This window comes from Bombina bombina, chromosome 5, assembly GCF_027579735.1.
Source record: "Bombina bombina isolate aBomBom1 chromosome 5, aBomBom1.pri, whole genome shotgun sequence".
In the NCBI taxonomy this organism is placed as follows: domain Eukaryota; kingdom Metazoa; phylum Chordata; class Amphibia; order Anura; family Bombinatoridae; genus Bombina; species Bombina bombina.
The window spans coordinates 794547520-794563990 of NC_069503.1; positions in this window are offsets into that span (position 1 = coordinate 794547520).

The following is a 16471-nucleotide window of genomic DNA, read 5'->3' on the forward strand; positions in this document are numbered from 1 at the left end:
AAACCTGTAGCCTTCAATATATTTTTGCAAAACATTATCATTTGCCAAGATTGGTAAATGTTTTTTCAAAATATTAACTATTTGAGGGAATTGTGCTGTGTATTCAGTGGTGAACACTATTTTACCCTCAAAGGTATTACCGGGTTTCTTAATTCCACTATTAACAAAATTCATTGTGCCAACTTCTCTTCTAGTATCTAATAATTTACTCCTATTATAGCCTCTAGCTGACAATCTCTCAATTAACTCATCAGAATGTTTTTGGTAAATGTCATCTATTTTTGTATTGCGGCGTAATCTGATAAATTGTCCCCTTGGAATGGCACGGATCAGGTGTGGAGGATGGCATGAACTAGCATGCAATATAGTGTTACCAGCAATTGGCTTTCTGAATGTCCTGGACATTTGCTTGTTCTCCACATCCCCCTCCAGTGTCACATCCTAGAAGTCAATGCTTGTACAGCTGTAACCACCAACAAAGGTTAGACACACATCGTTACCAATGGTCAGAATTGTATAAAAAGCTCAGCTCCCAAAAACCAACATACAAATTTGCGAAACAGGGGCAAATTATGCCCCCATAGCTGTTCCACAGCATTGTAGGTAATTGTTATCATTGAACATCAAAAAATTGTGAGTTAAAACAAACTCCAATATAGGACAAATAAACATCTTTACCTCAGTTTTGTATGCTGTGAATTTATCAAGGAAAAACCTCACTGCCCTAATACCTAATGTATGGGGTATACAGGTATAGAGCGAAGCAATATCTACAACTTCCCAAGAGTATGTACTTTCCCACTCCATATTCTTTAAACATTCTAAAAGATGGGCTGAATCTCTTAAATAGCTGTACAAATTTTTAACTAAAGGCTGTAAACACTCAGATAGTGGCTCAAGTAAGGACCCAATGCCCGAGACTATGGGCCTACCAGGGGGCCGCTCAGGGTTCTCATGAACTTTGGGTAAATAGTGAAACAGTGGTGTCACCGGAAATTCTGGAACTAAATATGACAAGTCTTCCTTTCTAAAAACACCAAGATGAATGCCATCATCCAAAAGCAAAAGTAATTCTCTCTTAAAGCTGACCGTGGGATTACCATTAAGCAATCTATAAGTAGATGTGTCACTTAGTTGGCGTAAAGCCTCTCCAAAGTAATCTTCTTTATTTTTTTTATTTTTTTAAGTTTTTTTATTTTTTATTTTTTTATTTTATTGATAAATAATATTCTCAATTACAGAGATAACATAGTGAATGTTTTTGGAGCACGCAGGCTCCTACAGGATATATAAACAGAAAATTGAAACAATTTCAACATTTCAGGTTGGAATGTATTCATAAAATGGAAAATGAGCGTGATATAGCTCTTATCGTAAGAGGTAGGTTAGTTGGGATGGGGAAGGGGCTGGAGAGAAGAGGAAGGGTGATAGTAGCGTTAGAGGTAGAAAGAAAGTTCTTATTCAGAGGATAGACATCAGAGGTCATCTAATGGGTGTTTACTCTAGTATTCGGGGACCAAGTAGTGGTGTAGCAGGATTGCCAATCTGCCCACACTAGTTCAAACAGGTCCGAATTATTTAGGGAGTAAAAGATAGGTTTCTCCATGTTGTAGATATATGCCATATAATTTAAGATGCATGACCATTTTGGGGGCGTCTTGGTTTTCCATGCCTTGGCTATAGTCGCTTTAGTAGCTGTTAGCAAATAAATTGCCAGGTATGCTTGGTGCTTAGGTAGTTTAAGAATGCCTATGTGTAAAAGGGCATTGGAAGGAGTTGTGGGAAGTGCTATACCTAGTCCCGCTAGTGTACGGAAACAAGTATTCCATAAGGGTCTCAACTTGGGACATTCCCACCATATGTGTAAAGAATCTCCTTTTTTACCACAATTACGCCAACATAGAGGAGATACAGAGTCAAACATTTTGTTTAGTCTAGCAGGGGTGAGGTACCAATGTGTTAAGAGTTTGTAATAAGTTTCAAAGAGTGTAACACAGTGTAGTGCTTTTTTGGTGAGGGAGATTACATGTTGCCATGCCTGTGGGGGTACGGTCACGTTCAGAAACGATTCCCATTTGAGTAAGTGAGGGAGCTTGTTCTCAGAGTCTGAGTTTCCTATTAAGGTGTAGTGTATTGATAGGGGCCTATGTAGTTTGTTGCCTTGTTGCCAAGTCATTTCCCAGAGTGTTCGGGGTCGGTGCAATTCAGGTTGGAAGCCCCAACTGAGAAGAAAGCTCTTTAGTCTTGTATATTCGAATGTCATATGTCTGAGTAAGTTGAAGCCAGCCATTATTTCTGAGAGTGTCATGAAGTGCGGAGTTGGTGAAGTGACCCAAAAGTCAGCTACTGTCTGTATTCCTACTCGTGTCCAGCCATGAGGGTGAGAGTCGGGTAGGCCTCAGAGGAGACCCGTCATGGGAGTGATAGGTGAGGGGTGTGGGGCAATATGTGGATAGTGTCTCAGCTTATCCCACATGGCGAGGCATTCTCGTATTATGGTGTTACTAATGTCTGTGGTCCGTCATATGTGGGCAGGGATCCAAATCAAGTCAGGTAGAAATATGTGGTTTGGGAGTGAGGCTTGTTCTATGGTTTTCCATTTACTAGGAGAGTCCTTCGCACCCCATTGTGAAATGTGAGTGAGCATGGCTCCTTCATAATACCTTGTTATCGAAGGGGAGGCTATGCCTCCTCTACTAAGGGGGTTTTGGAGAATTTTATGCTCCACTCTAGGGGGTTTATGCTGCCATATATATTTTGTGAATTCGCTCTGATATTGATGGAGGAGATACCCCGGAGTACGGAAAGGAAGGCATCTAAATAGATAAGTAATTTTGGGTAGGAATGACATCTTGAGGGCCGTTAGTCTGCCTATCCATGATATGTAAGTGTAATCCCATTTGTCTTTCAGAGTGCGCAGTTAAGGCTAAAAGGGGCAAATAATTGTCTTTGATCATCTGAGGGATATTGTTCGATATCTTGACCCCTAAGTATGAGATGAAGTTGTTGGCGCAGTGTACTCTATATTGGGTCATTAGGGTGTCAGCTGTGTCTTGGGGAAAGCCCCAGGTGAAAATTTCTGTTTTATCTAAATTTAATTTGTAAAGGGACATGTAACCAAAGGAGTCTAAGATTTCCTTCAGTTTCGGGAATGAAGATAGGGGGTCTGAAGAGAATATTGTTATGTCGTTGGCAAAGAGCGCTATTTTATGGATAGTGCCATGCAGACGTACGCCATCTATTTTCTTATCTTGTCTGATTTGCTCCGCTAATGGTTCGATTGCAAGGGCAAAAAGAAAAGGTGAAAGTGGACACCCTTGTCTGGTGCCATTGGAAATTGAAAAGGGGGGTGAGACGAAGCCTAGTCCTCTGACTACTGCCGAGGGGGTAGAGTAAAGAGCCTGTATCGCCTTGATAATTTGGTCTGGGAAACCAAAGGGTTGGAATTCAGGTTGGAAGCCCCAACTGAGAAGAAAGCTCTTTAGTCTTGTATATTCAAATGTCATATGTCTGAGTAAGTTGAAGCCAGCCATTATTTCTGAGAGTGTCATGAAGTGCGGAGTTGGTGAAGTGACCCAAAAGTCAGCTACTGTCTGTATTCCTACTCGTGTCCAGCCATGAGGGTGAGAGTTGGGTAGGCCTCGGAGGAGACCCATCATGGGAGTGATAGGTGAGGGGTGTGGGGCAATATGTGGATAGTGTCTCAGCTTATCCCACATGGCGAGGCATTCTCGTATTATGGTGTTACTAATGTCTGTGGTCTGTCATATGTGGGCAGGGATCCAAATCAAGTCAGGTAGAAATATGTGGTTTGGGAGTGAGGCTTGTTCTATGGTTTTCCATTTACTAGGAGAGTCCTTCGCACCCCATTGTGAAATGTGAGTGAGCATGGCTCCTTCATAATACCTTGTTATCGAAGGGGAGGCTATGCCTCCTCTACTAAGGGGGTTTTGGAGAATTTTATGCTCCACTCTAGGGGGTTTATGCTGCCATATATATTTTGTGAATTCGCTCTGATATTGATGGAGGAGATACCCCGGAATACGGAAAGGAAGGCATCTAAATAGATAAGTAATTTTGGGTAGGAATGACATCTTGAGGGCCGTTAGTCTGCCTATCCATGATATGTAAGTGTAATCCCATTTGTCTTTCAGAGTGCGCAGTTAAGGCTAAAAGGGGCAAATAATTGTCTTTGATCATCTGAGGGATATTGTTCGATATCTTGACCCCTAAGTATGAGATGAAGTTGTTGGCGCAGTGTACTCTATATTGGGTCATTAGGGTGTCAGCTGTGTCTTGGGGAAAGCCCCAGGTGAAAATTTCTGTTTTATCTAAATTTAATTTGTAAAGGGACATGTAACCAAAGGAGTCTAAGATTTCCTTCAGTTTCGGGAATGAAGATAGGGGGTCTGAAGAGAATATTGTTATGTCGTTGGCAAAGAGCGCTATTTTATGGATAGTGCCATGCAGACGTACGCCATCTATTTTCTTATCTTGTCTGATTTGCTCCGCTAATGGTTCGATTGCAAGGGCAAAAAGAAAAGGTGAAAGTGGACACCCTTGTCTGGTGCCATTGGAAATTGAAAAGGGGGGGCGAGACGAAGCCTAGTCCTCTGACTACTGCCGAGGGGGTAGAGTAAAGAGCCTGTATCGCCTTGATAATTTGGTCTGGGAAACCAAAGGTTTTGAGGACTTCCCATAGGTAAGACCATCAAACGCGGTCAAAAGCCTTCTCTGCATCTAACGAGATTACAGAGAATGGCCTATTAAGTCTGGTGGATTCAGTGCAGATGTTTAGCAGACGCCTAGTATTGTCAGGTCCTTCGCGATGGGGAATGAATCCTACTTGGTCTAAATTTATAAGTTGCGGGAGTAATTTAGAAATGCGAGTAGCAAATAATTTGGCATAAATTTTAACATCTAAATTAATCAGGGAAATTGGCCTGTAATTGGAACAAAGAGATGGATCTTTTTGTGGTTTAGGAATAGTTATCACCGTGGCTTCCAAGAATTCCTTACTGAAACTTCCCTGTTCTCTAGCGTGATTAAAGAATCTTAGGAGTAGTGGGGTTAGCTCAGTTGTGTATTCTTTGTAGAAAGCTGCGGAGTAGCCATCTGGGCCTGGGGCTTTGAAAGGTTTTAAGTGTGTTATTACGTGTTTAATTTCCCTAGGGGTAAAGGGGGATGAGAGTGTTTCTTGGTCATCAGGTGACAATGAGGGGAGATTTAGGCTGCTAAGGAAGGAGCAAATATTGTCGGCAGGGGTTAGTTTGTATCTTGCATTTTTTTCTAAATTATATAGATTTGAGTAGAATTTTTCAAAACATGCACCAATGTCTGAAGGTTTACGATAGGTCTGGTTCCCAGATTGGATCTGGTGAATTCTTGAGGTGCTCGCTCTGTTTTTAAGCTTATTAGCTAGTAGTGTGTCTGCTTTGTTACTCTTGTGGTAGGTAATCTGTTTCAATTTGAATAGATTAGCTTGGGTACGTTTTAGTTCTAGCTGGTTGATATGATTTTTGATCTTTATAATTTGAGCTATGGCACTGTCTGAGGGTATGTGTCTATTGAGGAGTTCTAGTCGGCGTAGTTCAATATGAGATTTAGAAAGGGGTAGGCCAGATAGTTTTTTAAGGTGTGCTTGTCTCTTAAGTATAAGACCTCTAAAGGTGGCCTTTGCCGCACCCCAGAGTGTGTCATCTCTAACCTGATTATTATCATTGGTTTGGCAGTAAAATATGATATCTTTTCTAAGAGTTTCTTTGAATGCAGCATCCTGTAAGATATTATGTGGGAGGTGCCAGGAGGGCCTCACATTGTGTCGTTCTGTTGAGCGGAAAGTTACTGAAACTAGGTCGTGGTCAGACCATGGGCACAGGGAGATGTTAGAGTGTTTGACTTGGTCAAGAGTTTCTGCTGAGCAAAAGACGTAATCAAGTCTGGAGTACATTTTATGAGGATGTGAGAAGTGAGTGTAGTCTCTGTCCCTAGTGTGGAGTGATCGCCATATATCATAGTAGCAAAAATGGGTAATAATTTGTCTGAACTTGTGGGAGAGCTGAGCAGAAGGGGTAGAGTGTTTTGTACGGGTGATTTTTTTCCTGTCTAACATCGGGTCCCAAGTCATGTTGAAGTCCCCCGCTAGTAAGACTCTGCCTATTTTTATCCGGTCAACTGTATGTAGAATCCGTTTGAGGTATCTGGGTTGGTGTGAGTTAGGGAGATAGATAGAGACTAAAGTGTGGTCAGTATGGTCCAGCTTACATGTTAGAATAAGAAATCTAGATTGCGGATCTTTTAGAACTTGGATTGGTTCATAAGCTATTCTTTTGTGGATTAAGATTGCTGTGCCTCTGACTTTCTTTGAAAAGGAGGTGTATTCAAGAACAGTATAGTCTTTAGATATTGTGCAAGGAGGGTTGTCTAGCGACCAATGTGTCTCCTGAAGGAAGGCTACATCGGGGTTATGGAATTTGAGCGATATAGCCAAAAGGCTACGCTTGTGTGGAGAGTTTAGGCCTCTTACATTGTGGGTTAGGATTTTAAGGGGAGGCATAGATAACTATAAGGGGTAGACCAGGTCTGTTAATAGGAGTTAGTTTAGGTAGGGTGGATGGGGGAGGGGAACAGACAACGGGTAAAGGGAGAGAGAGTTAGCGAAAATAGTTCGCTGTGATGGAGCCCTAGCGTGGGCTACCTGTGGGGGGGGGAGAAGCAAACAGAAACAGGGGTCAGTAGGGTGAACCCTGCTCCGCAGTAATCACTATAATCTAAATTACAACTACAGGTGTGCAATTCTTAAATTGATAAAACAACAATGAAATAGTGATCAAACATACAACAAAATTGTACATGTTATTTGTAAACTTTTAAACTTTAACTTAACCTCAGTCATGAGCTGTTGGAGGCAAGTCAAACTTCCAGGTTTAGTGGAGTCCAGGTAGGTTCCAACAGAGGCCACCAGACACGTTTTTACGGTGGATTAGTTTTAGGCTTCTTAGCTCTTTGTTCTTTAATGGACCATTCAGGAGCCGAAGCTCTCAGCTTTGGGTAGGTAGGCTGTAATGGTGGGGGTTGTCCCGGGTGTAGGCCCCATGTGGTCAGGAGGGCCATGCCTTAAGGTATGGAGGTGATTGTGTGGCTCTGGTTATTTCTAGTGACCACTAGGTTTGTAGGATGTCCCCACCTGTACTTAATATTAGCTTTCCTGAGTGCTAAAGTAATTTGTTGGAAGGTTTTACGGTACTGCAGTGTATGAGTTGAAAGGTCAGGCAGAAGCTGGATGTCCTTAAATTTTTCTGGCATGGGCGGTCTTTTGAAGGCTGCTTGCATAAGTTTGTCTTTATAGATGTAGCTGTGGAAGCAGACGATTACATCTCTTGGCTTGTCAGCGGGAGCAGATCGCGATCTTAAATCTCTGTGGGCTCTTTCCATTGTATCAGTGAACCCCTCTGGGGTACCCACGAGTACTGCAAACAGCTCCTTTAGAAATGATTGAAGATGAGTATTCTCTACAGTTTCTGGGATGCCCCTAAACCGGACATTATTCCTGCGAGATCTGTCTTTGATGTCTGCCATTTTAAATTCAAGTTGGATCATCTGGTCTGCTAGGGTTTCAGAATAGGTGAGCAGGTTCGTCTGATCTACCGCTAGATCATCCTGTTTCCACTCAAGTGCTTCAACTCTCTCACCAATTTCTGAGATTTCCTTTTTCAATTCCGCAGAGGAACGTTGAATTTCCTGAGTGATAGAGCGTGTCTGGCTGGCCAGCATGTGTTGTAGGGTAGCCTTTGTAATATAGTGATGCGATGGCGCTTCTGAGCGCACACTGGAATGAGATTCAGCATCCAGCGACTCAGGATCACTTAACTCCTCGTTGGTGACAAGGTTAGGTTCTTTTCCCGATTGAGTAAAATGGTCATAAACAGTTTTTTGGGTGTTAGTGGGGGTTTTCCCCTGTCGTCTGGACCCATGAGGCATTGTGATAAGACTGTTAGATATATCTGTAAGTCAAAGATTAGTGCCAGCTTTTAATTGTAAAGCACTCCTAGGATAGTCTTAAGAGTATAAAGTACCGTACATCAAAGTTTACTAGTTCTGATATGTACTACTAGACTGCGGAGCAGGGACCAACAGCACCCTCTATATTTATGACATTTTGTTACAACATCACATAATAGATAGAAATGGAACCTCTCAATCCTAGCATACAAGTTCAAGTGAATAAGTCTCTGGCACCTCAGGGAGTGGTGGGATACGACTGTGTAGAAGGGGAAAAGGAGAAGGGAAGTGACCAGCCCAGGCTAACTGGACCGGAAGGGAGAGGTGCCAGGGTAAGTTAGCAGTTAGTGCAGGTCAATAGAAAACTGAATGGAGGTTAACAAAATATCTTCCTATTAAATTGTTAAAAGTAGTAGTATAAATCCACAGTTGGGTCAGGAGTATAAGTGGAGATGGTGTTCTTCGGGATATGATGTTTCAAATGATGTGTTTCAATGATGGGAGTGCAATGTGGGGTGACCAGGTTACGTGTTGTGGTTGTGCGTACTGTAGCGTGTCAGTGTGTGTAAGGCTAGGGGAGCGTGTCAATATATATATATCTATATGTGTGGACCGTGGGAGGTAAATGTTAGTTTCACTGTTTACTGTTATGTGGTGCCACTGTAATTATGGAGAGATGGTACCAAACAATGTGTTAAGTGGAGAATAGGGCCTATGAGTATACCGTGGTACAGGAATATGTGTTTGAATGCTCCAAGTAAACTTATCTGCAGTGTCTAGAGGTGCCCTAATGCTTTGGGGAAGACAGGGGTGGGTACTATAAATAAGATTGTGTGAACAGCACTTACAAATCTAAGCATGGAACATAGAGGCAGTTATAACACAGGGTCACAACACTCCACTCTGTGTCTGTGCAGCAGAGAACATATGCTGACGCAGCAGCTAAATATGATGCATTAAAAAAAAAAAAAAATCACATACTTTCTCCCCATGTAATGCTCCAGAAGAGAGCTTAGTGTGCAATCTTAAGTCCCAGTCCAGGTTTACCTGCACACTAGTTAAAGGTGTGTGCTGCAGTAGGTATCATGTGGGACTAAAACAGGGTATGTCCCTCTTAGGTACTGTGACAAGAAAGTGAGTTCAGCTTCTGAGATGTCGTATGAGGCTCTCTGAATTATTGGTATTTATAAAGTCTCAGAAGGGTGGGGTTCTTTTTATGGCCCAAGTGAACTGGGTCCTCTGTCTCCGCGTGACTAATGGAGCGTCAGGGCCCCAACTGTGCAAGTACTTTTGAAGGGAGAGTCTGGATAGTAATACAGCAATTCTACTTATCACCCAGTAATTTTTATGGTATCAGGAGGGCCCCTACTGTATTGCAGCTTGTGCCGGAGGGCAGGTAGGGCCTAGCAAGGTAGTCTCTGATGAGCGAGAGTCTAATCTGCCCCTTATCTTGTGGCGTCCCCTTATCTTTTGGTTTGTTAGGGCTGAAAACCCTGTAGAAAGCCTTTTGACAAAGTCTCCGTTATGAAATATTAAGCTTGGCACTTCTATTTAGTGTTAGAGTATAAACCTTTTAATCTTCCAATTTTGTAATGCAGGCAGAGATAGATAGAGCATAAAAGGTGCTCAGTACATTGTTCTGTCCCTGAGTAGGTATCAGTCTGTGGTCACTGTTGTCTCTGCAGTTATATATTTACAGTCAGCAAAATAAAGGAACTTTGCAGGTTTTCCTAAGACTCAATTTATTAGTTGCAGGTATTCAGATAAAGGTATTTATTTATATTTATATCAAGGAAGTTCTTAGTACTGAGTAGGCTGTTTTGGTCAGGCAAAACTATTAGGTGCCTATGAGATACTCAATATGTGAGGAACTTGTCTATTGAGCCAACAGAGGGGAATTGTAATTTATCCCGGTAATCTTAGTGTCAAAGGAATGAGCTGAACTTGGGAGAAATGTGACCTAAAGCGCTACTCCGCTAAAGAAACAGATAATTCAAGGGCCGGTGCAGCCTGTGTATAGCTTGTTAGTGGCACTCAGTTAGTTATGGAGTGCCTTATATCTGAATCACTGGGGTATCAGCAGGGTGTGAGGGGGCAGAATGTGTAGCTGTTTGTAATTGCTTACTTTTACCTCACTCTCCGGTTTGTATGTGGACGTTCAGATCAGCTCCTTACTGTGTGGGGATTAGATGCACTCCAGACGCCCGAGTCACAAAATGGCGATTGTTCGCGCCAAATCCCTGATGGCGCAATTCAGCCTGCAAGATCCGCTCGAGGGCCCTTCAGTGCCAGGCAAGGGTCAGACTACGATCGGGCTCAACTTCATTGACACCCGACTCTCAGTTGTGACAGCGGGATCCAAGATGAGGTAAAGCCTTGAAGTCGGCTGTGCGATCCGGCCGTCTGAAGCTACACCCGCCTGCTGTGCTGATCCGCTGCTCCGGAGCGGAGCCCCGACCCTCCAGGTAGCAGTGATGGGCATGCTGGGTAGCAGATAATATACACACCGGACCTAAGCAGCTGTTGTGTCTAAGCGCTTCTTGCTGTGGTGTGTCTTCCCTTCAGCGGTAGTGAAGTGCCTGTGAGTAGCGCACTAAATATCTCTACCTTACAACTCCGTTAGTTCTCAGTTTTTGGTATTCCCCTAACGAGGCTAGACCAATATATAAGGTTATATAAAATAAAACAAAATTTATGTAGCATAGACGTTCTAACTATATCTAGAATAACTAGCTAGGAGAGAGCTCTTTTAGAAAACGTCTCCCCTGCTTGATGGCTGGCTCCGCCCCCCGTAATCTTCTTTATTAAGAATAACAATATTGCCTCCCTTGTCGGAGTTTCTAATTACTATTTCATGATTACTCTGGAGAGACTCCAAAGCCAATCTTTCACATAACCTCAGATTTTGCTTAACAGGTTTCCTGGACACAGCCAGCTCAAGTAATTCCTTCTCAACACATTTTTGAAAGCTGTTTAATGCATTGCCCCTAAATTGTATTGGATAGAAATCAGAGCCCGTTCGTTTTAGACCTGGGGGTTGTAATCGCTCAACAGTGTTATCACAGCCCTCTTGTAAATCAATCAGGGTCCCCAATGTACAGGCATCCTTAAATGATACATCATTATGACTCATTATATTACCACTTGTAACCATATCCAAACCAGCATATTCTACATTACTATTGGGAGCAGGTTGCAATTCAAAGAATCTTTTAAGAGTGAGTTTTCTCACAAATCTATCGATATCAATTAGAGTGTTAAATTGAGAAAATTCTCTTGTTGGGGCAAAACCCAAACTTCTACTCAATAGATTTGTTTGATCCTCAGTCAGAGTATGTTTAGACAGGTTTATCACATTGAGTCTAGAGAGTCCCAAATTTTTCATCCTTATTTCTTTTTTCTTCTTGTTCTTTGATCTTCTGACCCTCCTAAAGGTACTCTTTCCATCTTGTCTTTTTTCAGGGATGCCTCCTTTTTTGCTTCTTTTTTAGAATCTTTAGGGCGGACCACCACATCTTCCCTGCCATCTTCATCTGTGCTGACCTGCAGAGAACGAGAAGATAAAGAGGATACAGAAGAGACAGAAGATGGGGAGGAGGATAGGGAAGAAGAAGTAGCTGACTCTTGGTCAGAGGTATCAGCATCAGTGGACGTGAACACAACTTTCTTCTTATTCTTGTTTTTCAAGATAGGTTTTAGTCCTTTATCTTTCTCATTTTCTTTCCTTTTTCCACCTTTCATTCTGCCACAATTGGGATTATTTTTCCAAGCATTCTTTTGAAATGTAGGCCACTGATAGACTCTATTAGTTTCATAGTCCATCCTATCCCTATGAAACTTTTCTCCTTTTCTCTCTGACAATATAGAATCCAGTTTATCCACATGCTCTTTCATCACTTTCTTGTGTTCCAGGAATTTTTCATGTGATTCAAATTTCTTTAATTCTTTCTCTATTTCTTCCATTCTCTCTTTGATGTCAATTCTTTTTAGCTGTTTACACCGGATCAAAATTTTCAACAATTTTAATGAGCACTCAGAGCATCATTCCATTCCAAGATGATATCTTGATTCTCAATCTCAAAGGTGGGAAACTTGTTAATTCTCAGCCCCCTTGGAACCCGGTCATGTTAAACATACTGCTCAAATGCTTCAATGTCCCATGTGAGCCTTAAATCAGTAATCAGCAATTTTTCCAATCCCTTAAACTGAGACTCCATGCCTGGACTAAATCCCTTAGATCATTCAGAGGAAAAGACCCATTGAAACAGCTCCCTTCTGGCCTCAGCATCATACAGAGAACTTGATAATATTGTGTTATCCAAATCCATATTCTTGCAATTATCACAAAAAATTAGTGATTGTATACTGCCTTAAAACATTAACAATGCCCAGATGAAAAGAAAAATATGTACATATGTATGTCAGCCCAAATATGCCTTAAAATAACTATAGTGATTCCCTTTAGAGATATTTGATATCGTTCCACAATGATCCGTTATACACTTAGCAATTTTTCACAAATGAAACAGTTCCACTTTAGAACCTGAGCGTATATTCTCACACTCATATGCAACTAATACGTAGAATCAAGACTCATATACATTACATATCATAGCCAGTATTGGACATAGCATTCATGCATGATAAACGTCAAGATTTACCTCCGTTAAGCTACTTCACTAGTGCATCTACCTTGTGTTCGGATCCTCAGAAACCAACAATCCCTTCAGCGTTCAGAAGTGGTGAGTGAGAAAGGCTGATTTGGGTTTACAAATTGCAAATGTGTCGGTTAGCCGCTCCGAACTCCTCACTGAGCGCCTCCTGGGCTCACGATAGTGAGGTCAGACGCCACGGGTACCGGCATAAGGGCATAGCAAAAGGGCAAGAGGTGCAATGCTCAAAAAGCAGAAACCAACTGCTATGTAATACCTAAAAATGAAAGCAGGAGCAGCACGGCAGTAATATTGAAGCAAAATACTTTTATTTCACATGTAAGACTTACATGCAAGAATGGACAAAACGTCTGACATGTTTTGCGCCCTCTAGTGGCGCTTCATCATAGACTAAGGATAATACTCTGAAGCCTACATTATATAACAGCACAGGTAATTACCAACAAAACACCTGGCACTTATGCAAAACAGTTAAAAACAAAATACACTTCATATTATTATACAAGTTCTCAATATTAACCCTCAGGCCAAAAGATATATCAAAAGATTATTATAGTAATAGCAACATTATGATCTCAAGAAATTAAAGCAAAAAAATAAAAGCAAGAATAAACGCAAAAATAAACAACAATTCATAATGTTACTTAATTCCATATATCTGTGTGGATCATAATTCACAATTCTGAATATTCAAAATTAATACGTTTATATGCTTCATGCATCATAAGAAATAGATTTAGAAAGATTACAAAATCTAAAATTTGTTAGCAAGAAATTTGGACCTGTATTTACTAGCAAGATATTTAAAGTGACAACACCAAAAAACAAGTGCCACAAATAGGAAGATATTTTTTCTCTCTCAAATCATATATCCAGAAGGGAGAATATGTGTAATAATCACAGATTTTTGAATTTATCAAGTTATACTTATATTAATTCAATTTCTGTTCACTTATATTAATTCATAGAATAACTCACTCAACTGGACACTGAATGGAAATACAGGGAGTGCAGAATTATTAGGCAAGTTGTATTTTTGAGGATTAATTTTTATATGAACAACAACCATGTTCTCAATGAAACCCAAAAAAACTCATTAATATCAAAGCTGAATAGTTTTGGAAGTAGTTTTTAGTTTGTTTTTAGTTATAGCTATTTTAGGGGGATATCTGTGTGTGCAGGTGACTATTACTGTGCATAATTATTAGGCAACTTAACAAAAAACAAATATATACCCATTTCAATTATTTATTTTACCAGTGAAACCAAGTATAAAATCTCAACATTCACAAATATACATTTCTGACATTCAAAAACAAAACAAAAACAAATCAGTGACCAATATAGCCACCTTTCTTTGCAAGGACACTCAAAAGCCTGCCATCCATGGATTCTGTCAGTGTTTTGATCTGTTCACCATCAACATTGCGTGCAGCAGCAACCACAGCCTCCCAGACACTGTTCAGAGAGGTGTACTGTTTTCCCTCCTTGTAAATCTTACATTTGATGATGGACCACAGGTTCTAATTGGGGTTCAGATCAGGTGAACAAGGAGGCCATGTCATTATATTTTCTTCTTTTATACCCTTTCTTGCCAGCCACGCTGTGGAGTACTTGGACGCGTGTGATGGAGCATTGTCCTGCATGAAAATCATGTTTTTCTTGAAGGATGCAGACTTTCTTCCTGTACTCTGCTTGAAGAAGGTGTCTTCCAGATACTGGCAGTAGGACTGGGAGTTGAGCTTGACTCCATCCTCAACCCGAAAAGGCCCCACAAGCTCATCTTTGATGATACCAGCCCAAACCAGTACTCCACCTCCACTCCACCTTGCTGGCGTCTGAGTCAGACTGGAGCTCTCTGCCCTTTACCAATCCAGCCACGGGCCCATCCATCTGGCCCATCAAAGACTCACTCTCATTTCATCAGTCCATAAAACCTTAGAAAAATCAGTCTTGAGATATTTCTTGGCCCAGTCTTGACGTTTCAGCTTGTCTGTCTTGTTCAGTGGTGGTCGTCTTTCAGCCTTTGTTACCCTTGGCCATGTCTCTGAGTATTGCACACCTTGTGCTTTTGGGCACTCCAGTGATGTTGCAGCTCTGAAATATGGCCAAACTGGTGGCAAGTGGCATCTTGGCAGCTGCACGCTTGACTTTTCTCAGTTCATGGGCAGTTATTTTGCGCCTTGGTTTTTCCACACGCTTCTTGCGACCCTGTTGACTATTTTGAATGAAACGCTTGATTGTTCGATGATCACGCTTCAGAAGCTTTGCATTTTAAGAGTGCTGCATCCCTCTGCAAGATATCTCACTATTTTTGACTTTTCTGAGCCTGTCAATTCCTTCTTTTGACCCATTTTGCCAAAGGAAAGGAAGCTGCCTAATAATTATGCACACCTGATATAGGGTGTTGATGTCATTAGACCACACCCCTTCTCATTACAGAGATGCTCATCACCTAATATGCTTAATTGGTAGTAGGCTTTCGAGCCTATACAGCTTGGAGTAAGACAACATGCAATAAAGAGGATGATGTGGTCAAAATACTCATTTGCCTAATAATTCTGCACTCCCTGTATATCCATATCTCTATAACTTAACTAAATTTAACCCTTTTGTGTATCACTTACAGATGATTACCCTAAAGTGATCAGTTGTAATAATACTAGGATCACTAGTACTATAATTGATTATATGTCCCAAATTTCTGATAACAGACATGAAAGTAACTTTTAAAAAGATAGCTGACATTTTAGATGAAATAGCTGATATCCACTCAAGTTTCAAACCCATTGGGGTTCTAGATTTAAGTTTATATATCCAGAATAGCTCTTTCCTGTCCAGTATCTTATATCTATTACCACCTCTAGTGGGATTACTAGCTACATCAATAACTCTCACAATAAAGTCACCCGTATAGTGAGATGAAAGAGGTTAAAATTTCTAGCCACTACAGAATCTTTATTGTAGTTTTTTACATCATTAACATGTTCCCTAATTCTCATGTTTACCTCCCTTGTCGTTTTTCCAACATATTGAATGTTACAATGTTTACATTCCAACATGTAAACTGCAAATGTTGTCTTACAATTGGCATAAAACAAGATATCATAAGTTATATTATCCACTGAGGATCTAAACCTATTAGTGACTTCCATCATGTCACAAGTCAGGCATGTTCTCATACCATGGCGGGGAAGATGTAGTGGTCCACCCTAAAGATTCTAAAAAAGAAGCAAAAAAGGAGGCATCCCTGAAAAAGAAAAGAAGGAAAGAATCCCTTTAGGAGGGTCAGAAGATCAAAGAACAAGAAAAAAAAGAAATAAGGATGAAAAATTTGGGACTCTCTAGACTCAATGAGATAAACCTGTCTAAACATACTCTTCACTGAGGAATCAAACAAATCTATTGAGGTAGAGGTTTGGGTTTTTGCCCCAACAAGAGAATTTTCTTCCGTTTTAACACTCTAATTGATATCAATAGATTTGTGGAGAAAACTCACTCTTAAAAGATTCTTTGAATTGCAACCTGCTCCCAATAGTAATGTAGAATATGCTGGTTTGGATGTGGTTACAAGTGGTAATATAATGAGTCATAATGATGTATCATTTAAGGATGCCTGTACATTGGGGACCCTGATTGATTTACAAGAGGGCTGTGATAACACTGTTGAGCGATTACAACCCCCAGGTCCAAAAAGAACGGGCTCTGATTTCTATCCAATAAAATTTAGGGGCAATGCATTAAACAGCTTTAAAAAATGTGTTGAGAAGGAATTACTTGAGCTGGCTGTGTCCAGG